At 37.8% G+C, this 26,019-nt stretch overlaps 1 long non-coding RNA gene across 1 annotated transcript in view; it reads right to left on the bottom strand.

The window, feature by feature from the left end:
* LOC139797647 (uncharacterized) overlaps positions 1–26,019 on the bottom strand; it is a 51,188-nt gene that overhangs the window by 24,417 nt on the left and 752 nt on the right. The window contains exon 2 of the long non-coding RNA XR_011726536.1: positions 879–958. This is a non-coding gene — a long non-coding RNA (uncharacterized lncRNA). The remainder of the gene's footprint in view (positions 1–878; positions 959–26,019) is intronic.

The raw sequence follows: 26,019 nt of genomic DNA on the forward strand, positions 1-26,019 counted from the left end.
GTAAATACTATGCAGCCATATCTTCAGCCTATGGCTTGAGGTTATCTGTGAAACTGTAGAAAAATAACAGAAACTAATCTTGAAGATCTGTTACACCTTCAGTTCAATGTAGTTTCTGTGGAAATCAGTGTTATCTCAACAGATGAGGATATCTGATAACTGATAAAATTTTAAGACATCCACAGAAATTATACCACTGGTGCAGTAATTATGAACTGATGATTATTAGAAACTTCAGGTTGTGTTGGCTTTTCCTCTTGTTTTCCTGGTGCTAAATTATGTTCAGTAACCATAAATCCTTTTCTGAAATCTACTTTGCATTTAAGGAATTTCTAAGTGTTTATTGCAGAGCTGTTTGTCAAGAGGGGAGGAGGAAGGTTACTGCATTGTAATGAGTTGATTCATCTGACAACCTGGCATTAAATATGGGCTTGGCAATTCAGCACCATGAAAAGAAATTTCAGTTATTAATAGGCAATGGGCAGTACACAGAGCTATGTCTCATTCAGTAATTTTCTGTAGTAGCATAAACTTCCGTAAGTTCATTTCTGAAATTGCTCAGCCTAGGCAAAAATAAACTTCATTGAAACATTTTTTTCCAAAAAGTCATGCTATTATAATGTACAGTAAATCCTTCTAAAAACTCTGTAAAAAGTAGCAATCATTAGTCAATATCTATTGTAATTTTATTTTCAAAAGAGATCTTCAAAAAAGCTTTCCCTATTTAAAAGTTGAATTATACTGCATACTGCATTTATTTTTGCTTTTCTAGTACAAGGACAGAATAGTAACTTCTGTTATGACACCAGTGCTCTCTTAGAAAAGCCATTTGAGCTAAACAGAAGGGCAAAACAAGGTCACTGGCATGATATACTTACAGTGAGCTTTAAGAATTGTCAGACTTACAGGTGGAATGATAGTGTTCCTTGTCATGAGAACACACATCTTAAAAAGGTTCCTGCTTGGAAAAATAAAGTAAAAACCATAAGGAACCACTTAAGGAGACTGCATAAATAATTTTCCATTTGTGAGTAATATATGCAAAATGCTAGGACTGCAAGGACTATATTTGATGGAAAAGCTTCTAACCATTTAAACTACCATCCTGGTGTTTATTACCTGAATCACCTCCGGGAGTCTGATAAACACCTGTGATCTGCTGGTAATTCAGGAAATGAAGCAGCCCCCTGCATGACTTGGGGTTTTTTATTATTTATTTATTTTAATTTTTCCCTCTAAAGTAGTCATGGTGTAATAAACAGTGAACAGTAATTTTGAACATGCAAAAAATATATTTAAACAAGTTAAGGCTACTACTCTTGGTTCAATGCTTAACAAAGCTAACAGCAAAAAGCAAGTGGTTTAGCACCTCAAGAAGCTGTATATAGAAATGGAAGATAAGATCAAAAGACAATACAAGGTACTAGTACTTAGAAGGATGATTTGGAAACTTGGTTTAAAAATGAGAGTAAATGGTAAATGCCTAAAAGAGAAATAGGGAAAAAGCGGGGCTTTCTTTTAACCATTTTTTAAGTTACTACATGACCAGTAAAGTAATAATTTCCTGGAAAGCAATATTTAAATATATCCATCATCATTTAGATCTTGGACACATACTTAAATATTATTGATTATTTGCAATTGTGTGCATCCATGTGTAGGTATATTAAACAAAAAAGTAATAGTAGCCTGTCAGTCATTGGGATAAAGTGCAAAAATGGAATTGAAGCCTCTAATTACTAGTTTGCTGGGGTTTTTTTAATTAAGAAAGCCAAAAGTAAATTATAGACATCTAGTTTATAGCATTGCAATCTTACAAGCTTGCTCTCATGAATATGGTAATTTTTTATTTTATGCCCTCTTGAGATGTCTTGTTAAAAACATTTTATTGGTGATCCTAAAATTCAGTAAATTTGAAGCCCTTGGCACCCTGAAGATAGTTAAAGTTCTTCAAAAAATGTCAGCAATAAATATTTTGCAAATATAAAGAATATGCACATTTTTCCCAAGAGGGTGATATATATTTTTTTACCATTCTTATAGTCAAGTGATGACACTGCAGTTCTGAATATAAGTGCATATTGATATTTTCTTCCAGAAACTGCATGTGTTTCTTGGAGAGTGCTTCTCACAGAGTTATTTTTGTGCAGACACCTGGAAGTGGTTGCATACTTACTCTGGCTTGCAGACTAGTTTTGGACAGTCAAGTGTATGTATGAGCAAGTGGTCTTTATTTGGAGCAATTAAAATTCTAACATTCTCCTCTCTTGACATGCAATTACTAGGGCTCTGCTGTTCCCACTAATTGCTCTTGCTGGGGACATTGGTGAGAAGCCAATGATTTTGATGGGTAGTGGATTATCATTTTTACTCTACTACCTGAGAAAAAAAATCATTTGCAAAATCCCATGTGTAATTAGCAGGACTCATGATTAATTGTCCTGCAAAATTAGCTTCACTGTTGCTTTTATTTTACTGCTTCAAATATTAATTAATGTTAACTCCTTTCCTTCAGCTCTAGCTTTTGAATATTCAACATGGCTTTGAAAAATTAGTCAAGGCTTCTACTTGCATTAACTTGCTGGAGCTTTGATTTCTGAATAAGTATTCTGATTTAAAAGATCACACTTGGGTCATAAATAATTTTTATAGGAGGACAAACAAAGCATCAAAGCATCACGGGAAAGCATTCATGCACTAACTGAAGGTAAATTGTTTCAGTAATGATTCATTCCCCCAGTGCTTTTGGGGAAACATCAGTAAATATGCAAAACACTGCATTGTGCGGGGCAGAACAATTATTTAATGACAGCAATCAATATATGCATTTTCAAATCAGTATCAGTGTGAGAGATAAAAATAATGGTGGACTCATACCATTTTAATGCCAACTCGTCCTTTACTTTTAGAAGTTAAAGTATTTACTCTTTGTATTTCTATGAATTGCAGGTTCTTATGTTTGATAGTGGAATGGGGAAAATGGTGACTGTCTGTACTTCAGTGGCCTCTTAGTGCTCTCAAAACTCTTGTGCTCAGTGTTATGATTATGATGGGATCAGAAAGCATGGACAGGACCCAGTGAAGACTGTTCTTGGGTCACTGGGATGCTGATGGGTTGCATGTGCATTGCATACACAATGGCATTGAGTGCACCCTCAGCAAGTTCACTGATGACCCCAAGCTGTGTGGTGCAGCTGACATGCTGGATGGAAGGGATGCCACCCAGAGGGACCTTGACAGGCTGGAGAGGTGGGTCCATGACAACCTCATGAATTTCAACAAGACCAAGTGCAAGGTCCTGCATCTGGGTCAGGGCAATCCCAAGCACCAATATAGGCTGAGCAGTGACTGGCTTTAGAGCAGCCCTGAGGAAAAGGACTTGGGGGTGCTGGTGGATGAGAAGTTCAACATGAGCCATCAGTGTACACTTTTAGCCCAGAAAGCTGACCAGATCCTTGGCTGCATCAAGATAAGTGTGGCCAGCACAGGTTGAGGGACGTGATTCTAATTACAGACTAATGCAAAATAAGACATTGACTTCTAAATATGTTCTGAGACATGGAAGAATTCTGCAACTTTATTTTGAAAGCAGCATTCACATTAGAAGTAAAGACTTTTGAAGGCAGCAGTTTAGGCAGATGTTACTGGTATGGTAAACTTTCCCAAAAGCTTGAAGTCCACTCATATGGATGACATAAGCTTGAGGAGTTAGCAAGCAAATAATATTGAGACACTGGGACTGAGCATGTTCTGAAACATCAAAAAGCTCTTCCTGCCATCTTCAAGCATCTAAAAATATGTGTGAAGCCTGTTCACAATTCCATGCGAGATATGCAGAGAGCTGGGGGTGGTTACACAGGAAATTAGAAAAGCCTCATCTCATCAGAGTGAAATAAATATGCCATTGTATAAGAAAAGTAATTGGAGGGGTGTGTCAGTTCTGCTTGTGTCAAGAAGGTGTTCATAAATTAGAATAAATATTTATAATATATATTAGTGATGAGGAAGTATTTTCAATTACACTGAAGAGAGACACCTACCATGTATCTCTCCCCTTTTTTTCCACATAAAATAGAGGGGATTAGAAAAAAACTTTTTTTCCCCAGCTATCTTTTCCACTGTAGACTGCTCACCTGCTTTTTTGTGTTGCACACCTAATCACCTGGCATAACGAAGGATGCAATGGGAGCAACATGGAAGGAAGGCTACAGTGCAGTTGCAGTGAGTAGCTTCACTTGTAACTAATGGGAGGCAGGTAGGTGACATTGGTTGAGTTGAGGATTTCTGATTGATAGGTGCAAGGATGCTATTTACTTTCTGTTTGATGTCTGGTCAGTTCCTTAGTCATGGACAACTCCTATTCATGGAGAATTAATATACTTCATTCTCCCTCCCCTAAGAACATCCTCTGTGTTGCTTAGAATAGTCACAATAATTCAGAATTCTTTAGCACTCTGAGCATAGATGCTATGAGGGTCATGGTACACAGATCTCTTACTGTGGGTATTATTAAATAATTAATAATTGTTTATAAATTCATCATAATGACTGTGCCTAGTACTGGACTACCATTTGTATTTTTGCAATAACTTGCTGATTCCCCACATGTCCCCTCTTTACAACTAGGATGATTAGAATGGGAAGGTATTATCTTTTCTTTTGCCAGTTTAATGTCCAAATAATTCTTAATTCATCTGGTAATTTATAGGAATTTTTGACACTTAGAGAACACCTTGCTAGCTGCAAAATCTCAGTGTGCAAGTAGTGCTGGAACCTTTCCTGTGAATAATCTATGTCCGAGGTGTGCCCACCCCTAAGGTTTTAAGGTATACCATATGGTATGCTGAATTATAATTCTCTGTAGTGGTTTCAGCAGAGGATGCTTTGGATGCCCATGGACAGGAGGAAGAGATTCTCTGAATTTAAGGTCTATAATCATAATTGCATTTACTTTCAGTGAGTCACAGTATTTGAAAATCTACATTAATGTACTCTCCTTATAGATGGTCTTTTCTGCTGTGTATCTAGATCTATGACCATTCTTTTCAACCCAATAATATAGCTTGCACTAACAGCTTCATATACTTGGTCATGTGCACAAAAAAAGTTTTCAGGGAAGTACAGTGGTTTAGTGACATACTCTGGGTTAACAACTCAACTTGCAAGCCTGAAGAAGGAGCCAGTGAAAAAATTATGCTTGAAGAAGGACTGCACACTCTGGCTTTGTTTGAAACAACGAAGAAACCATGGTAAGATTAATAGGATAACAGATTAGTAATCATATGCTGTAGTACAAACAAAAGGATAGAGATTCCCTTATGCTGTGGATATCAGAACTTTGGAAAGTGTTGCCAGAACATCTTGTAGATACTTACAGTTTACAGTGGCTAAAAAAGATGGTGGAAAAGTTGATGGGAACCACCTTTGCTTCAGAATGTCCCCACGGTGAAAATATGAGGAGGCTGAAGAACATGAACAGGGAGTATGTTTGCCATCTTCTTACTTCTGCAGGCTTCTGCTTATGACCTTGGGGGCAGAGTAAAGCACTACTTGGACCAGCTGAACTGAAGCAGTATGGCTGTTCTGTAACACAGTGGAGCTCTAATGATTAAAGCTTTAAATAGCAACATGTTAATAGGTTTACTGGTCTACAAAGTGATAATAAATTCTGTCTGTCCTGTTGTAAGCTGAGTTTGGTATATTTAAGTTGTTTTCTCATTGACTTTTACAAGATGCTAAACTTGCAGATGGAAATTCTTTTAAGTCATAAATACCATGCATTCTGACATGCCTAAAAGTACAATTAAAGCCAAAGGGGTGTTAAAAACAGTTGAAGTGCATTCCTTCTCTACCTGGTTCACTCAGATGAAACTGTCTGCTATCAGCCTGGCCGTACGGTGGTTGACCCTTCCTTGTAGAGATAAATGAAATAGAGCTCCCATCACTTAGTCACAATGCAATGAATGACAAATTTGTCCACAGCAGTTGACCTGAAAAGTGGAAGCTTAACCTTACATGGAAGTCTCTGAAGTTTCTTGCATCTGCTTTATCTCTGTAAACATCCTCCAATCTTCCTTCATCTTATTTGTTACAGATAGGGCTCCTGGGAATCTGTGGTTGCAGGCCTGTTCTCTGAATTTCAGATTCTGCTACATTCTTCTCAATTTTGTGTTTTTCCCATTATGTGGCTGAGAAGGCAAAGGATCGTGTAACATCCACAAGACTCTTCTTGGGTTTGTGCTACTCTTTTCTTGAGTCAAACAAAATAATTTTGAAGAAATATGAATTAATGCATTTCAGGATATGTATTTTATGCATATTTTTAAAATCATGCCAGAGCATTTGCATTGTTGCAGTACTTTAAGGTTTTTCTGCCACAAATTTAAGTAATAGAGATAATAAATTGTTTACCATGTAGTGCCTAATTGAAATATAAAATTGTAACAATAATGCTTGCAAGTGATATGTACACACATTATCTTTTATTGATCATGAAAGCCACACAGAGGTAGAAGAAATCACCTCCACAGTGTGAATCATCCAAAGGTGAAAAACAATTGATGGGCATTCTGTTGAATTTTGTGCATACAGAGTTAGCAGGTTATCACTGCTAAACTTTGAGTCATACTGAGCAGAGGGAAAACAGAAAAATTATTTTTGGAGTCAGTGTCTTAAAGATCTAACATTAAATATTTCCAAAAGGAGTTATTATTTCTCCCCATCGTGCACAGAAATGCCAGCTGTAACACCACGTTCCAAGGACAATACACAGATAATTGTTTTGTAAATTGCAATCATTGACCGAACAAATGCTAAGAGTAAATTGATGTTTTACATCTAGACCATGATTAATCCAAATATTTCCTGTCCACCTGGACCAAGGAGAAGAGCATGATGTACTGTTATAATTCAGTTTTATTGTATAATTTCATTCTTAGAAATGAGACATTCCTAATTTCATATTTAATTCAAGAGATTAGAATGTTATGGCCCTCCTTATATTTATTCAGGAGAAGGTATTTCTCCTCTGTCTGTTTTCTTGCTGCCTACTGTAGATTTTTCTTAAGCATTGAGCCACACTTAAAACTACATCTCACAAACTAGAAGTAAGGGATTACAGGCTAGAAAGCTGAAGAAACTGCTTGTTTTGACAAATTCCTGACAAATTTCTCTATTTCCATTACTGTTTAATAAGGGAAGAGATCAGCCCTGGCTGCTTCCACAGCTGCTTGTTCAAATTAACAGAGGGAGTAAACAGACACAGTTATGGTCTCAGGTCAGTGATAGCAGATCTTTCTGCAGGATCATGCTGAGGAGTTGGAGAGGAAGACTTGTTACTATGCTCCTGTATGCAGCACTGAGTGAGGACCATGGGCAGCTAGGGAAAACCATAGCTAAAATTCTCCATCAGCTTTTAATTTTTGTGGAACGTGGAAAATACATCACTTAAAGGGGAAAGGTCCTGTTCATCTCCCTGTGTGTACTTATCACTATCTTGTGTATTTTAATGACTATTTTGCCCATTTAGTGGTTCGATTTATTTGCATATAACATAAGAACTAAAGGATTGTCTGTCCTGATCAGGGGTCTGTTTTGCCCAGCATCTTGTCTCTGCCTGGGAAAGACCAAAAAGACAAATCAAGAATACAGTGAATATTCCCAGAATATTCTTGCTGTATTCTGAGCTGTGGCTCAGCATCTCCCATAAGTATATCTATCCTTTCTGAACACGTGCAAACATTCTGTAACTGTGATGTCACCAAGAATAATTGCATATGAGACCAGAATGTTGTGTTTACTACAGATATTACTTAGTTAAGAAAGTCTGGGCTTTCAAAGCAATACAGTTCTGAATTATGATCCCACTTAGAAAGTTCTGATTCAACTGCTTGAAGAGTCTCAACCAAAGGTTCAAAGTCTCCGTGGAAGTTAGAATTGTTGTACCAGTATCACAGAGACACAGGCTTCCCTGTTCTCTTTTCAACTTGATGACTGATCTCAATGACTTTCAACAAGGTAATGCAGAAAAAGGAGGATCTCATTAGAAATCCCCCTCCATCTCTCCCTCCTTGCAGGCACAAGCTCTTGCATGAGAAAAATTCTCACAACTTCATCTAAAGAGGATCAAACACCTTCTGCTGTTGTTCCCAGACATTGTTAATTGTTGTTAATTTCCAGCACCTCATTAATTATTTGCTGTTAAAGATGTGAGTGAGGCAAATGCCCTTCACCCATGGATGGTCACAAGAATGGACCATTAATAACTACAAAAATGTTTTACTTTTGAAGTTGAAAGGGAGCCTGTATGAAAGTCACATTGTCTGCAAGAAAAGCCTGAGGCAGCATCAGAGTGTCAGTTCTTAAAGGGCTGGGTATGAACAGTGCCTTAATGTGCAAAAAAACCAAAACAGTGATAGAATTTTAATTGATAGAATCAGCAAAATATAGTGGTTAGAAATAGCCCCCTCCCCTCTGCACTACTTCTTGCTTGTTTTAAAAGGTGGTAATTTTCATTCAGCACGTGCTGATGATGCTTCCAATTTATGAAAGTTTTAAATCATATAAAAACCTCACAGTAAGCTTTATTCTTCAGTTTGCAAAGCAGTACATTAGACTAATATTATGTTAAGTCTGAGAAGCCTCAGGACTGAGACTATTGACACAAGTAGTAGCAAGACACAGCTTCCAGTCAAGGAATTCATAACATAGATAGACAAGTGGATGAAATGAGCTTGATCATTCCTCAGAAGTAAGAACGTGTTTCCTAAGGTGATGCTCAGGAATTGTCCTGTATCCTAGCTGCTGGAAAAGTATGCTCCTCATTTTCATGACAGGGACAAAACAGAAAAGGGATTTCTTCTGCCCCTTCCTAGTTTGTTTTCAAAGATGAGCATGTCAGAATGTTTTTCACAAAAGCAAAGTTTGACCTTTGGCAAAACCTGACTAAATCTACAGATTGTGTCCAATAATCTCCTCAGTCTTGGCTTTGACTTTTGAGTCCCTCAGATGTCATTTCTGGGACTTGCTTGTCTTTGGCTGTTGATGTCTGATACTCAGGTGAGGTGGCAAGCTTTAAGGGCTGTTGTTTCCCTTCTTTATCTGTTATGGAAAAGGTACCATCAAGTTAATGTTAAAATACAGACATTCTGCAATTTCTCTTTCACCTCTGTCAGCTTTCATTTTATCTGGACCATTTGATCACTCACTGCACAGAAATGTGGTAATGACAGCTCCATGGCTGGCTGAAAATCAGTGTTAAATTATAGCCCGAAAACCAGAATTAGATTATATGCTGGTCATCTTTCATCACTTCAGCTGCTTAGACTGAGTAACTGCCAAAGAGGGGCAGTAACTTCTTCCACTGCTGCACTCAAGTCCAAGTAGGGTTGTGAATCAAAGCCTTCACTTGCCATTGTTCACAGCCTGGTATACTCACTTCAATTAAGTTTTTAAAAAATAAATTGATATTAATATGTGAGGCCATGGACGTTTACAGCTGGGAAGTTTACACACCACCCCTCTGTGCCCCTGTTATGGGCTCCACACATTCTTCAGGGAGTGGGCGGATTGTAGTTTGAATAATTTCAGAGAGCAGTAATTTCTTTAGCTGCTGCAGTTTATTCCAAAAGGGATTGTGAAGCAGAGCCAAGAGGTCATCTGGGCAAAGACTGAAGAATCTTAAGCCAAGTTTCTTATAGAAATAATTCCATAGACTATCCGTTGCACAGGAAATCTGAAGCAGAGCCAGGAAATGTATCCGTGTATTCTGAGCTGAGTTGCACCTTCTTAATACCAGAGTTGTCTTCCAAGGCCAGACTTGAATTCATTCAGTTGAGACAGAATTTAAAATTCTCTAATGTCCAGCTTACAAACTGGTCAGTAAAGGGGGGTTTGGACTGTCACACAGCTGTTACTGCAGTCCCCCTGGTCCTGTTACCTCCTCTGAGGGGAGAACATGGATCCATAATGTTGCTGGAACTCAGCTTATTAGGATAGTACCTAAATAGTTCTACTTTTGTCATCTTTTCTCTATGATGAGAAATAATGAAGAAAGTAGCACAGGCTTAAATCTTTTTGTCTTTAAAACCTTCTGTGCATATTGTATATATAAACAGTGCTAGCCTTGAAGGTTGAAAAGAACCATTAGATTATCTGTGTATTTCTATAGATTGTAAAATTTCAGCTCTCCTGACACTGCCTCTCACCTTTTACTGGACCATGGGATCTTCTACATAGGCCTTCAGCCTTGCTTTGGAGAGACTGAAAGGCAGGACATCTGCCACTGTCCTGATTATTTTGCCCCAATAGCTGACAAGCCTCAGTGATTAACTATTCAGTAGTAAAAAATAAATATTTTTGTAAAACAAAAAAACTATTTTTTATAAAAAAATACACTGACTTTGCAAACACCAAAACATTATCCTCAAAAATATTCAGTGCATATTGCAAACTCAGAGTTAGATTAAAACATTGAGTTATATCCTGTAGCCTTGTCTCAAGTTTCGTATTAGAACAGATGAAGCCTTCCCAGGAAGCATTTTCACCAGATGCCAGATCTGTATTTGTTTTAGAAGAACTAAAGTATAATGAAGTACCTAGCTTAAGACTTTACAAGATAAGAAGTGCCTGGTTGGTGCTAAAGCTTCATTTTTAATTCACTCTTTATTATGGGAGTTGTTCTCTCTGGGAGTCTGAGCTGTGATCAGGAGCATTGCCAGGACAGATAAGCCACATGAACCCTGCCCTGAAAGCTGACAAACTAACATAGCTAAGCAGTCAGATATATTAGAGACAGATCTCTTTCAGGCACTAGTTCAAACTGAATTTATTCCCAGTCACCTCCAAGAAAGACTGGCTAAAAATGGGATTCACCACAATGATATATGACTTTTAAAAGTTTATAATCTTGTCCCTGCAGGTTGCTGTCAGGAGGTAATAAGAAAAGCAAAAACAACAAAGCCTTCCTCTACACATGTGCATACCAAGATATACACATGCTAATACAGACATAAAGGCTCATGTGCACATATAATGAAAATTGCATATTGTAGGATTTATTAAAGTGGATTTTAGACTTAAATAAAATCCCAAATCATCTGGGTTTAATGAATTAGAGAAAATGAAACACAGCAAATTCATGAAAGTGTATGGGCATTCACTTTGGTATATTTTGATGGAAAAACTTCATATTTGGTCTAAATATAAATTATAAGATAATAGTTTGGATTTTTGTATGCTATGCTGTGATTTTTTAAAAGGTTTTTATAATGATTTGCATATACTTATTTAGTGCTTTGGGTTTACTTTGCTTGTGTTGCAATGAAATTTCTTTGGGCAGGAGACAATGCACTGTTGCTTTGTCTTGTTCAGTACCTAGCACAGTGGTCCTAAATGTTCCTGTATACTACTTCAGTAGAATGAATTTATAGTCATATTTCTATTTCTTTATTTCAATTTGCACTGGAAACTGAGTTAATCCATGGTTCTTGTGAAGCTGGTTAAAATTTCGTATTAGGCAGTTCTGAGCCTGAAATTTATGTTTATGTTGACTTACTGGTCTTGGAACTCGTAGGGGATGTGCTCCTTTAGCAGAGAGTAATATAAAATCTTATGTTTCTGTACTGAAGAGAGACCAAGAGTAAGAAACGTAGCCAAAACTAAAACAAAACAAGACCAGAAAAACAGTACACCCCCAAACAAGGAAACAAACCAAAAAATGATGATGCACAGCAATCTGATACTTAAATAGAGACATTTGCATATACAGATACATAGCTATGTCTCCAAACAGTATACACACAAAATTGCCAAGATGAGAATCTTGGTTGTGATGGACCAAAGACTTAGCTCTTCATGTTCAACGGACATATTATTTTTTATGTTGAGGGTGTGTTTAGCATTAATCTGACCAGAGAGGGTGAAGTCTGTTTTTTTATTATCAGCTATTTATTATCATTTTATAATTCTTTAGTTGTAAGCAAAACTTCTTTTCCATTGCAAAACAAAAGCAGAAATCTTGCAACCAGTGTATTTATCTCTCTTCAGGGGCTGGGGGTTAATATCCAATAGCTCATAACATCTTTATTATAATGCATTTATAATGATTTACTGGAATGATTCTGTAGCTAAGTGTCTAATGTCAAAGACTAGATTTTGCATGGTGGAAAATGTCGTATCCTTGGGTAGCTCTAGGGAAAATAAGGCCTCAGCCAGTGGTTTCTCTGTAATTGTACAAACTGTAATAAGGATAAGGGTAATTGCATTAATGTCAATTATGCTATTAATAATGCCCATCTTGTCATTCCTAAATATAGCAGTCACTCATACATATTACTGTCGCCAGTAAAGACTACGTAAATGAGATCATGGCTTATTTATGCTTTGAAATCTGGCTGACAGCCAGTCTTATATCTCTTGTATACCACCAAAGTAACTTACTATTTTGGAGAGAAAAAACTTAGGCTGCTTGAAGAGGCCTCGTCCTGTAACTGTGATATTGATTGCCCCCTGCTAAATACACAGCTCCTGTATAATTTACAGACCCCAGGATGCCAATAGGGCACTCTGTGTCAGTTCCATTCATGCCAGAGGAAGCTTTGTCGTGGCTGACAAAGATCTTTAGAATAATGCTTGCAGCATCTCTGTGCACCTGAAGAAATGTCATCTGTGGTGATGACTTCAGGTTTCCTGTATATTAGACCATGACCAGTGGTGTGACTGCCCTTGCTAACCATCTGTTAGCTTCAGTATCTTGGCTGCATTTGTGAAAGGAAGTTCTGTTTCTAATGCCTTTTAAAGATTGTTAATTTGTTGATTTGTCTTGAGTACAATTATCACCAGACAATTTAAAGACAGAGAGTCCTGGAATACTGTAAATGGACATGCAGTCTCCATAAAATATGCACGGATCTATATTTAATAAAACGGTTGCTGGAAATTGATGCAATCATTTCACAGAATGTAAGGCTAAATAGTATGTTGTCCAGTGCTCCAAAAGTGGTAGTTAAATGTTCACCATCATCAGATTCAGTGTGCAGGCAAGCATCATTAGCAAATTTAAAGGGTTACAAAAGGGGTCACTCAGAATTGGGCTGCCTTTCAGGCAAGGGGAAAGAAAAATATGAGAGGAACCTTTTAGTTAGAGCTTGTGACAAATGAGGGGCCATGGCCAGCTCCCACAGGAAGACAGAAAGAAGTACCACAATCTTGCCTACATCAAGGAGCAGGAAGGGAGGCAACAGATGATATGTATGCATTAAGGGTGAGAGGGGAAAGGGAAGTGAGAATGAGACTGGAATTGTTTGTGAACACCTCTGATATTCTAATGCTGCTCAGCTCCCCCCCGCCATCTCCAGAGAGCCCTGAGTAAGGTTATAATAGGTGAAGTAATTTTTGTAATAAAGTTGGCTCTATAGCTCCAGGTCATAAATCACAGCTTCAGGTGCTCAGACTTACACATTTCTCTCTTGCCTCACACTCTCTTTCTATTAATACTTTGAGTTGGATGAAAACTTTCACTGAATACAAAGGAAGGGAGAATGAATAATCATTTCATCCCTGTAGAGAAGAATATGTTTATACATGACTTATTAGGGTTATTTTCTGAAGCAGAACATTCTGTTTTCATCTACCAAAGGAAAACATCATTTCAATGAACTTGCTACTATTTCCATCTTATTTTAACTGACTTCCTACCACAAGGTTTTAATGAGTCTACAGCTGCTGTGAGTAGTAGCCATTAGGTGGACTGCCCTGTGCAAGCTTGTATCCTGTATAGCTGAATCTTACTCCTGCCTCAGCTCTCATTTATTTCTTCCATACTTTTTTATTCCTCGTTCCAGTGAAGTTAAAATGTACCCAGTAATGCACCATCTCTCAAAACCATGCAATATAAAAGAAAATAAACTGGCATCTTTGCAATTATTAAGAACATTATAATTGTTTAAGAACAGCTCAGTGCATTGATACCTCCTTTTTCTCCCTTTTGAGTCAGAACTTTTTCATCCTAGTTAGCTGGGCATGTTTGGAACAGATGTTTAAGCCTCCTCCGCTCATTTTAATTTCTTTCATAACTTTACCCCTTAAGTAAAGGTCCAGTAAAAACTAGTTCCTTCTTTTAAATAAGGGTCCAACTCAGAATGAGAATGAATGTTGTCATATGAAGTGCATTTCCAATGCAGTAAAGCAGAAAGGAGTTCCTGGCCCCGTGTCAGTTGTAAGAGGGTGCATAGTGCGATCACTATAGCTCAGTGGCTGCAAAGCAGAAAATGAAGATTGTAAAAATGTCACATAAAGAAAAAATGCACAGTGGATTCGTTTTGCGATGCCCATAATTCAGTAATGCCTTTAAGTAGCTAGAAGAAATATAATAAATGTTTTTCCACAACATTGATCATACTGTATCAGAGGAAATATTAGTGTGCAGGGAGCCATGATTATGCTGGTAGTAATTCTCAGTACAGAAAACTCCTAGAAGATGGGACCCTTTATAGGCTGAACTTTTATTGGCTGCAGTTATTTACCTTTAAGAATACACCTAATACACTGTCCTATAGCTAAATATTTTTGTAAAAACTCAAACCAGCAATTGTCAGTAAATCAGAAACGCTGCCACCATTTTATAGAATTTATGTTTTTCCTGTGGACAGTGTTATGTTCTGAGATACAAATACTACCAATTGGCCATGTAAAAAAAAATTTCCTGCTGTGTTCTAAAATCTGCATTTGATCAAACAGGTTTATTGTGCACAACCCCATGAAACCATTGCTTGTAAGTATAAAGTATCCTTAAGAAATTTCATGCAGTGTTAGATGAGGCAATAGAATGAAGTTATCTGGATTATGGCTATCTGAAGGTTATAAGCAAATACACATGGATCCCCATGGACTTCTTTACCTTAATGAAAAACCCACCATAAATCATCAAAAGATGTCGGGCTTCAGGATGTCAGGAGGAGGACAGTATTGATTCCTAGTGCCGGTCTCTTGCTCCTCAAGGTGGCAGGACCTGGTAGTGCTGATGGGCGGAGTGGGTCAGCCCTGCCCGTGGGGAACAACCAGTATCTCCAGCTGGATGAGGACCAAGGGGACCTGGGGGAGGCCATCTCTGCCATGCTTGGCTCTGGGAGTGGAACATGAGTGCTTGAGCTCAAGGAAAGAGAGCAGAGACGGAGATGAGGAAAGTGGAGGTTACTACAAGGTCTTTCCATGGATGCAGAGATGGCCTTTCCCCTGCACTGGAGGGGAGAGTCTGAACCTTGTCTGTGGAGGGCATGGGTGCCAAAGTGCTTGTTAGTGGGTTCTGGTCTCTCTTCTCTGTAGAGAAGGCACTAAAATATCCATGTTCATTTATCTTTAGGCTCCTTTTCAAGAGAACAGTTGAACAGGGCTATAGCTTTAAGCAAGGAACTATGCTTATGTACTTCCTAAGTACTGCTCATGCCTAAAACAGTCTCATGCAACACAATTTGCTGTGTTGGGACCTAAATGAGCACATTTTCTGTCTTGATCATTGGCTCAAGACCTGCAGAGCACCCAGTCTCTGAAGATGGGAATTGGTTTTGTTTCTTTTACAGATATTTAGGCAAGAATTTAATGTGATTGTTTCCCTTAGCCTTTAAACTTCAGCCGTTTGGGTTTTTTCACTGAAAACTTTCTATGGTTATTCTCCCATTTAAAATAACAGTTTGTTTTGTGAGACCTGTTTCTTTGCTTGGTTTTTGGTTTTTTGATTTGTTTGTTTGCTTGTCTTTTGATTTTTCTTGATTTGAATAAAAATATAACCATCCTTCATTTATCTATCACGGGCTGGGAACTTGGGTTAGAGACTAAGTGTCAGTCCTGCCTGATATGTTCTTGGCTGTATCAGTGCTTTGTGACATGATCATGGGCAAGTAATTTAAACTTTCTGTGCTATAGTCTATTCATCTTTAAAGTGATAGTAGGCACATCTACCAGCAGTTACCACATGGAATTTAATAGTTAAAGGCTTTTGGCAGGTTATGTCAAAACAATGAAATTGTGCAAGTGAGAATCATCAAATGCAGAGATTCTCTTGTGCATCTTCATACACTGTTGGTTGCTTTTTGGTTTTTTTTTTGTTTTTTTTTTTTTTGTTTTTTTTTTTTTTTTAGCAATGGGGTATTTTAATGCTTTTTGTAAATTAGTTACTAGGGCAATACTTTATCCTGTATAGTTCTGTATACCATGCATACACACATGTTGGTCTGGGGGATATTTATTTGCATATGAATATTAGACAGAAGAATTTCAAATGCAGCTCTCAAGGTTGTATCAAAGTACAGCCATTGTTATCGCTTGACTGAAGCACAGTGACATTCAGGACAACTTCAGGATCCTAAATCAGCAGCCCTAAATGGCAGTCAAGGCCAAGATCAGTCAGGGAGTCTTGCTTCAGAGGTGAATCCACACTTCAGGCAAGACATGGGCTGGTGCCAGCCCTGTGCTGTTCTGGGTGCTGTATAAGCCTGCAAGCCTGGAGCTCAGTGCTCAGCTCTGCAGGGGCACAACCCCAACCCCACACAGCCCCCACTGGGGGAACCACACTCTGCTTTGTACTGTGAAAATCTGCCCGTAGATACAATGAGAGGATTTTATAGCAACTCAAGATGTATTGCTCTGATACTCTCTAGTTAACAATCTCATTGCAGATTCCTAACCCTCAAGGGAAAAAAAAAAGAGAAAAAGAAAAAGAAAAGTGGTTTGTTTTTTTATTTTAAATAGTCATTTTGATGGATTCCTAGGGATCGTGCGAGTGTGAGGAGGATGAGCTACCACTGGATGGCACTGTTGCATACAGCTGGCAGGAAAAAAACTTGCTTCTGAAAACCCCACGGTTTAAAATTGAGGTTTGGGGCAGCTGCACATACCTGTGGGTAAGGGATTGCTGCCCAAGCGAACTGTACCATAAGGCTATGCTCACATGGCAAGACAGGATCTCAAAACATCTGTATAAAAAATTACTCTGATACTGCAATACCCACTGATAGCTGTCCTAGCACTTCCATGTTCCCATCCTACAAAATAAAAAAGCGCATATGATAGACTTGGGGGGTTGATTATTTTATTTTTATGGGAGATGAAATACATGCAAACCAAAATATTTTTTGTTCCTCTACACACCATTATCTGCTCACATGAACAGTGACTTTATATTGACTCATTATCAGTGGAGCCTAATTTAAATCTAGTTACAAAAAAACATTCTCGTTTTCATTGCAAATATAATGGGCACAGTTTTGAAAATAATTTTCTCCTTTTAATCTTTTAAAAAATTTTTGAAAATAATAGATAAATTTTTGCATTGAATTTGATTGGCTACTGTAATTTAGGAAACAATAGAAAACAGGAAGGTTGGGTTTTTTTCCTCAGTTTGAGAACAAATATAATACATTCCTTATATTCTGAATTCTTACACTTCTATGAGAATGTGCCTTTGGTACTTGAAAAAAAAATTGTTCTCATTATACTGAGAAATGGCACATTGTTATGAATTTTGCCTGGACCTATGTGTTCTTCATTCCCCTTCTTTTTCTTTTTCTTGACCATTAGAATATGTAAATTCTAGAGTAGTTACAAGCCTAGCTTCTAGCTATGGGATTTCTTTCTGTTCATGTAAATTATCAGAAAATTATGTTGCCTGCCATCTACGGGATGCTTTGATCCAAAATTTCAGTCATTGTTTCCACATTTAGGGGCTGGAATGAACATCAAAGAAGTGGGTGTACTGAATTTACTGAATGCCAAAGCAGTACAATAACATGCAAAGGATATAAGCAAATCCCAAAGGTAAAATGTGCTGCCAAATCTTGCACATAATAGAAGCTCTAAAGTGACAGTCTATCTTTGACATACGCATCATGGTATCAATGCCAAGGGAAGGAACTCACATGCTGAAAGGTGAATAAAAGAGTTGGGAACAATTCACTGCATTTACACATTTCCTCAGTGTGTTTTCACACAACAAGGAAAGCAGATGAGGAAAATGCATTAGGTAATCATTGAAGACCATGAGCCTTTGAAGATTTTTTACTAACCTGGATATTTCTTTGGCTTGTAATGAGAATTTAAAAACTAAATATAGTTAGAAACTATTCATATTCTGAAAGAAAAAATACAGGCCATGAGGAATGTAAAAAATGGTTTATTCTTTCTTCCTTTGACAAGTTCACATTTAACGCCCATATGGTACTTGCAATGTGCTGCTCTCTTTCCTGGTTCATGGATTCCTAAATGCTTCAAATAGTTGCAAAGCCAAGTTAAGGGTTCCATATGTATTCACCAGGTTTTCCAACATTGTAGACTAACAGGGTAATTTAAATGGCTGCTGTAGTGTAAAAACATGAGAATCGTTGCAAAAACCTATCAGATTATCTAGTAAAAATTTGAAACCTACTTGTTAAAAATTTTCTTTTCCTTTTTTTTTTTTTTTTTTTTAAAAAAAAAAAACAAACAAGCCCAAGAGCAAATAATAGCTGTAAAACCTTAAACAAAAGGCTTCCTTTCCCAGTATGTATGACACTTAGCAGAGGCAGGTTATTTAGCAGATCCTAATGTGTTCTGGAGTACAGAGGTTTTTCCCAAGCATCTATGTTAATGTTCACCAGAGGCAGTTTGACAGAGGCTCACTGAAATGCAGCACTCCTGCTGCAGTCAGTCGAATATTTAGAAGGAAGTTCTGCTGTTATAAAACTTCAAAGAGAAAGCAAACAAGGAGCTGCTCTTCCCCTCTTAGTTTTCTGCCCTTTCTCTGGCAGCTGTATAGTCACCTCCAGTATTCTTGTGATGAGAAAACTGTCTCTCTTGAGTCCTCCCATTAGGTGACTGCCATATGTCAAGAATGCTGCTCAGGTGGTAGGTATGTATCCAGCCAGCCAGCATTTTGGCCAGGTGGTGGCCATATTCTGGTCATATGATAAAAAAAGACTATTTAATCTTTGACAGAGAGGGTCAGTCTTTTGCTGGAAAAAGCGACGTATTCTTCTTACCTGGGCTGTGGTTCCTGTACTGCAGCTAGAGAGGTCTAGGGAGCAGTTTAATGGATGTAGGCAGAGTAACATTCCTCCTGCTCAGTAACTGAGGAAAAAGCTTCTGACTGGCATGGGGCTATGTTGAGACTGGAGGGAGTGTTTCCATTGCCTAATTACGTGGATTTTCGGTTGCTGTTGGCTTCAGGGCAGCCCATTAACACCTCAGGGTGCACCATAACTTAGTTACTTGGGCTCTTGAAGTGTCCCCCAGAGGCAAATATATGGTTTAAAGCTGCCTCTGTCTTGCTCTTCCTCCCCCTTTTCCCTTCCACCCTGAAACTACAGGTTTTCTACTATGCTTGGGTGAAATGCAGCAAATAATGTAATTCTTTATATATATAACATCCTGGTTTGTGCAAGCAATTAGGAAACTGAATGCCATGCCCAGATGGGGATCTGATCCTGTATGCCTTGGCTTCGGTCCTGCATTAGATTTGTAGGGAGTGTGACCTATATTCTCTTCCAAAGAAGTCTGGGTAGGAAAGGACATCTGGTTTGGATTGTGGTTGCTAGTAAAATCTCTTATGAAGCAGGGAAGGGAGCTGCAAGTGGTCAGGGAGAGATGCATCTGTTATCATAAAACAGGATACCTACAATCACAGCTGAAGAAAATAGACAAATAGATAATGTAAACTAGATTAGGTGATGTCCAGCAAAGAAAGTGGGAATGTCTGGTCTGTTGCATTTTATAGGAAAAGCGTCTGACCCAATGCCAGCCACCTGCTAACATTGGGAATAGACCTGTTCTAACCACATTAAGTCTAAGTGCCTCCAGCAAAATGGCAAAAAAGCTGTAACTATCGAGAACTGGGAGGCTCATGGTCAGCCAGTCACTGTCTGAAAACGGGGAAAAAGTTTGGTGGCTGTTAAGACCAATCACCTGCAAGATGGCAATAACATCTCCTGACCCCTTCATACTCCTTCCCAGAAATCTGGGCCAAAGTGTCATTATTTCTGCAGCTAATCTGCCTCATTGCACCTTCCTCTCCTATCACAGTGACACTGAGGACATGATGCTGGTTAGATCAAAAGACCTACAGAAAGAGGGTGGAGATATGGAGAACAGAAACTCAGGTGGAAAATCTGTGAAACCTCCCATTTAACAGTCAGACTGCATCCTGCAGATCAATGTGTAGCTGTGCCTGTAACACTGGAAGCATGTAAGTTTCCTTGACTATCAGTAGGCTTCAGGGCAAATATTGAGCCTACAGTAATAGAAGAAAAACATTTTTGAACAATCATTTGCAAACATTATAAAAGTGGCTTTAATCTAAGAATTAAAGGGAGAGTTGACAAGACCCCATATGGTAAATTAACCACCAATTCATACAGAGGTAAAAAATGATAAGCAATAGAGAGAGATTTATTCATAATAAAGTCACAAGGACAAAAAACAAAGCAGCAGGTTAGTCATAAGTCACACTACCAGAAAAATATAAAGAACAAACAAGAAACCCAAAAATCTTGATAACTAATCATGATTACATCTGAATTATCATAATGGATAATGATGGGAGAAGTTATATCGCTGGAATATTAATATAAAGGTTATAGACTATTCAGGAAGGAGAAGCAGGCTAAAAGCAAGGAAAAATATGTTGTGCTCTGATGTCTAAAATGTAGCTCAAAGCATACACATTATGATAAAGAACAAGCAGATGTGGGCAATCTCACAGTTAGGCTCTACTACAAAGCATTAAATTGGCCAGATACAATGAAGAACATTTTTATAATTAAGAAGCAGTATCTTCTAAGAGCACATTCAGCAATTCTGGGTTGATGCTAGAAGTTCAGGCTTCTTTCATCTGAATTCAGCGTAGCTTTGGAGCTCTTCTGTTTGGTCTTTGAATTCAGAGCCAGACCTCTTTCAGTTTTTGCTTTCATTGAAGAAATCATTCTTGTCAGACATCTTCTCAGCCCCGTAACCAAACTAGACCTCTCAAGACAGGCCTAGATATTAAGTTGCAGCTCATCTTTCACAGTTTGCTGGTTGGGGACCTAATCCATGTTACCTTCTTTTTTCTGCTCATATTGTATGCTGGGATCCAGGATGCACATTGTTACTGTGCATTGACTCTTTAGAATCCTGAAAGGTGAAGTGTCTTAGGGACACAAAGAATGGACTTCATTGTCAAGCAGTTCGTTTTGAGTGTCTCCTGTTTCACTCAGTCAAGACATTGAAAGGAAAAGAGCAAATGTCCAAGACTTTCCTCTTTGTGAATAGTAAGAACATGAGGTCTAAGGAATGTACATAAAGTATGACACTACTCTATTGCAGAACATCACTTAGGTGATGTGATTGTTCTAGAGAGAACTCACAGTGCACAAGAGAAGAAGGTAAAGCAGGAGAAGCAATAGTCTTCAGAAGATAAAGTCTTGTGAAGTTAATTGGGAAGTAAGCTCAAGAGAAACTGATACATGGTGTTGTGAAGCTGAAGTGTTTTGTACCTTTTATTGGATCGGACTCCACTAAGTGCAACAACTGTGGCAGCTGGCTGATGTCATTAACACCATCTTAAAAGGGTAAAAAGACCCACCTGGAATAAAATAAGGGCAGGACAAATTTTTTACACATTTCTTAATTATCTCAGAATGAATTTTATCATGGCTACCTCAGATTTGCTAGCAGTTGTTCTGGAGGACAGAGGGAAAGCCAATGAGAAAAATGATTAAAAGTGAAACGTAATAGCAGAATTTCAGAAAGGGAGAGGAAGAGTAAAATAACTATGGCTAGTCACATGCATATTTATCCATAATTTTTTTCCATAATTCATAACGAATTTTTAAGTCCCAAAATAAGAGAAGGACGTAAGTAGCAGCCAGTACAAGTTTGTAAAATTCATCCACTTGATGAATAGGAATTTGTCAGTAAGTAATCATGCCAGATTTATTTCCCTTCCTCTTAAAACAGGGTAACTGGCCATGAGTAAAGTGAAAAGTGATAGGCCACAGACAGAATGTTTGATACTATGTTGCATTGTCTTGAACAACATCATTGCTTGAGTCCAGAGCCTATGTATAATGCCAGGTTTTGAGGCAGCAAACTCCTAGAAAGACACAAAGTATTTAGAGTCCAAGGGAGACTTACCAGGTCACAACAACATGACATGTATGAAAAATTGGAAGAGATGTATTGTGTTTCTTTCTCTAGAATAAAGATGACTGGTAGGCCATGAGAACAACCTTTGATTTTATTTACAACAGCCTTTTACAGGAATTATTTGTTCTCTCAGGTAGATAGAAAAAATTTGCTCTGGCAATTTCAAATTAGGCCTGAAAAAAAAAAGCCAAAACATTTTTCTGAGTCTAAAGATGGTAAAACTGATTTTTTCAGGGGGCTGTGAAATCTTCATCACTGAAAATGTTTAAGAATTTGTTTCAGAGGAATATCTCTCATAAATTTAACCTGTCTACAGGGAGGGCAGAGACCTCCCAAAAGAGTCTTATTTTTCAGATGATTCACAGACACAGTCAAATATATGTAAGGTGCAGTTTCTGTGCCACCCAAGGCAGGAGATATGTTTACAGCACAAAAGTGTGAGTGTCCATGCTTTACCTATGCTGGCTAGAAACAGCAGCTCTGGTTGCTGTTACACCAGTGTTGCTGATACACCACTGAATTAGAAACTGAAGTGTCTCCCTGGTGTGTTCTGTTTTCACTCACACTAACATTGTTCTTTGTCACCCGTGCTGCAGTCAGTCTTCTGCTGTGGAAATGCAGATTGGTTTTAAAGCTTTTTCTCTTACCAAGTCCTTCACTATCCTTGTGTTTTATCCATTCATACGCAGCTTTCTACAGTTCATAGTGAGTAGTGATGAAATTTGGTATAGCAGAAATCTTTGCCTGGATATATAATCTTTTTGAATTGTGATCAGAGTTCCCAGAGTCCCAGGCAAATTAGAGCATTTGGCTTTTATGTTGTATCAGAACTTATTATTAAAGTATCTAAATGTTCAAGAACATAAAAATGTACATATTGGTGTTAGCTGAATGGATGTAGTAAGACTTTTCTGGTGTTAAAAGCACAGTATTTGTGAGTTAATTTAATCATAGAAGAAAAATATTGAGTAGGTGATGAAATAAAAATTATGACCGTGTATTATGGTTTTGCCATGCAGCTGAACAAACACATTCAGTGACAGACTTTGGCAGGAGCTGCAAAGATGTTCTTGACAATGGCACGAATAAATATTAGGTGCTGTATACAATTCTCTGCATTCCATTCCTTGAACAAAACCAGGTGAGCTTTGCCTGGAAAATGTGGGAGAAACAATATAAGCATGTTGGGAAAATGTAAACATCTACACTATTTTCCCCAGCTGCTTTGCTGTAACATTTTCATTTGCATCAGCAACAACTCTGTCATTTTTTATCTGCTCTACTTTCATTGCACTTCTAGGAATCAATTAAACTCCCAGCTGCTTTAAAGTTCATGGTAGACACTTCAGTACTGTTGCCTAAAGGAAGGACTTTATACCTGCTAAATAAAATACTGATCGAGCTTCATTTCCATGGCTGCAACTGGTTTGCAGAAATATAAAGGAAAATAAATACTTTGAGATTCTTGGTGGTCAGTACAGAAGCAGAGAGTGTGCCTCCTAATAATTTAAGGTGGAAATTAGAGGGAGTCTATACAACATGGATGTGGGTTATGATAAACAACTACTAGTAAAACAAATACCTACCAATATATCTATTAAAAGAACAAGTATGACCTTTTATAGAATTTTTTTTCTTCAAAGCATTTAACACCTGCAGTCTTTTGCTAGAACCTAAAGCAGTATGAGTAGCTAAAACACAGTTGACTATTTGCTGAAGAGATAGGAACATTATGCAGAAGTTCTCTATTCTTTATTTTGACTCTACTGAGTAAAATTTAATGCAAGATTGGTCTTCACATTTTAATTGTTCAGAGAGGTAGTGTCAACCATACAGCTTTTTCATCTTCATTTTTGTAACGTGAGAATATTCTTACTGTCGCAGCTGTAGTTTCCACAGCCAGATAAAAATGAGGCTAAAAGCTGAATTTTCTGTCATTAATTCTATTTTCTTCTTATCTTATTTGCAAGTAGGAAATGTTTGTTTCAGAAGTAGTGGTCTAAATTGAATTCCTCTTTCTGTGTCACTGCAGAAAGCAATGGGTTCAGTCTACCTGAAATCTTAAAGACTAAGCTGATGTGGTCTGATGGTTCTACTAGGGATAAAAGTGTCTCTCCTTCTTTATGACACGATGTGTCTTTGGGATTCTTCTGTGAGTCACATTAAGAATAATCCTGCAGCAGAGAATTTATTGGCACAGCTGGGAGATAGAGAGACAGTTTACATCACTTCTGCAGGTCCTTGTCTGGAACAAGTCCCAGGCAAAATTCAGAACAGTTTCAGATTCCTCGACCAGCGATAGCCTGGCTTTCTCTCCTCCGTTCCTTTCAGAAGTGAAACCAATGGACTCAAACCCTTAAAACACAGACTGTGAGAAGAGTAGCAAACAGCCTATAGTGACTGGTAAAATAGCCTGAAGACTGTAATTTTAAGTGTAACCTTAGGATGTCAAGATGCTAGATATTAAGGAAGAGTAAAAATAAATCTCTTCAATCTAGAACAGTTTGGGTAGCCGAAGATTTATTCTGAATTTCTATCTTCAGTTATAATATTATGTTTGAATTTGAGATATTTGGTTTACCCCTGTAAGTCTGAAGAGGTAACTGATTTGCTCAAAATGGCCAATATAACTCATGTATAATATCTGTTCCTTAGCTGTTGTCTGTTAATATCAAACAAGTTGGACAGTAATTTTCTGTTCAAAAGGCTCACAGAAAGGCAGATCGGGAGACATCCCGATCTTTTTGTAATTGCATATCATATGAGGAAAATTGGGGATTTATTCTGAACCTCAGTTAAGAGATTATTATATCTCTTAGGACCACTGCCAAATACCTATTACTAGGGAAAGTTTCTTCTGGTTTAATTATGTCTCACCTATGGACATATATGGAGGTATTTTCAGGTATGTTTAGCAACCTAAAAACTGAGCTTTAAAAAAAAAAAAAATCTGGCATAAATTTTGGGAATCCTAGTCCTAATTACAATTTTTGTGGAAAGTTTGAAAATTTTGGCCCAAGAATCTCAGTCAGGTAAAATAACGTTTGTTACGTTAACTCTGTCTAGAAATCCACACTTGTGTCATATCTCACTAGGTTCTTGACAAGAGAGAAAACAGTCTGGGAACATCAGCAACATGTGCATGGCATTTGTGATTGTCACATACATGTGTCGGACTCACAGAAAAAGTGTTGCTTTGGGCTACCTTTTCTGAGACATTTTACTTGCTTCACCTGTCTGTTGTTATGCAGGAGGTTAAACATACCCAGTCTGAAAGAATTGCTCACTGAGGACTTCTCTGCTCCTGTGTAGGGTCACTATTGGAAATCAGCAACAGAAAAAAAATTAAATGTTCTTTATATGAGACTTGGGGCAGAGGTTGCTATCCTATTATACAGATGAAGAATAGCAAGCTATCACTAACAGGTTAAACATTTCTAGATCTTGACTGTTGACTTGCAGACATTTGCCTTTATCCTGTAATTCTTAACTGAACAGAACTTAACAGCATTCAGAGCCAAAATTTTTAACAAATAAAGGTAGGTTTCAGCACAAGATTGTTCAGGTGTGCAAAGTATTCCCCATGTAAAACCAATGTCAAATTTTATTGATGTTAATGAAAGCTGTGTTGGTAACTTAGAAGAGTAAGTACACTGAGGGAATAGGAGCAACTCTGAATCTGTCTGAAGAGCCAGAGTAAATGAGCACTTTGATTAGGGGTGATATGAATACCCTCAGGACATGAAGGGGGTAGGGGAATAAACTAACTTAAATCTACTTATTTAAACTTAAATCTTAACTAAACTTAACTAAACTAAACTTAAATCTACTCATGCACTCCACTTGCTCCTGGATGCATTGCTCAGGCAT

This window comes from Heliangelus exortis, chromosome 6 (assembly GCF_036169615.1).
Source record: "Heliangelus exortis chromosome 6, bHelExo1.hap1, whole genome shotgun sequence".
NCBI classification, from domain to species: Eukaryota; Metazoa; Chordata; class Aves; order Apodiformes; family Trochilidae; genus Heliangelus; species Heliangelus exortis.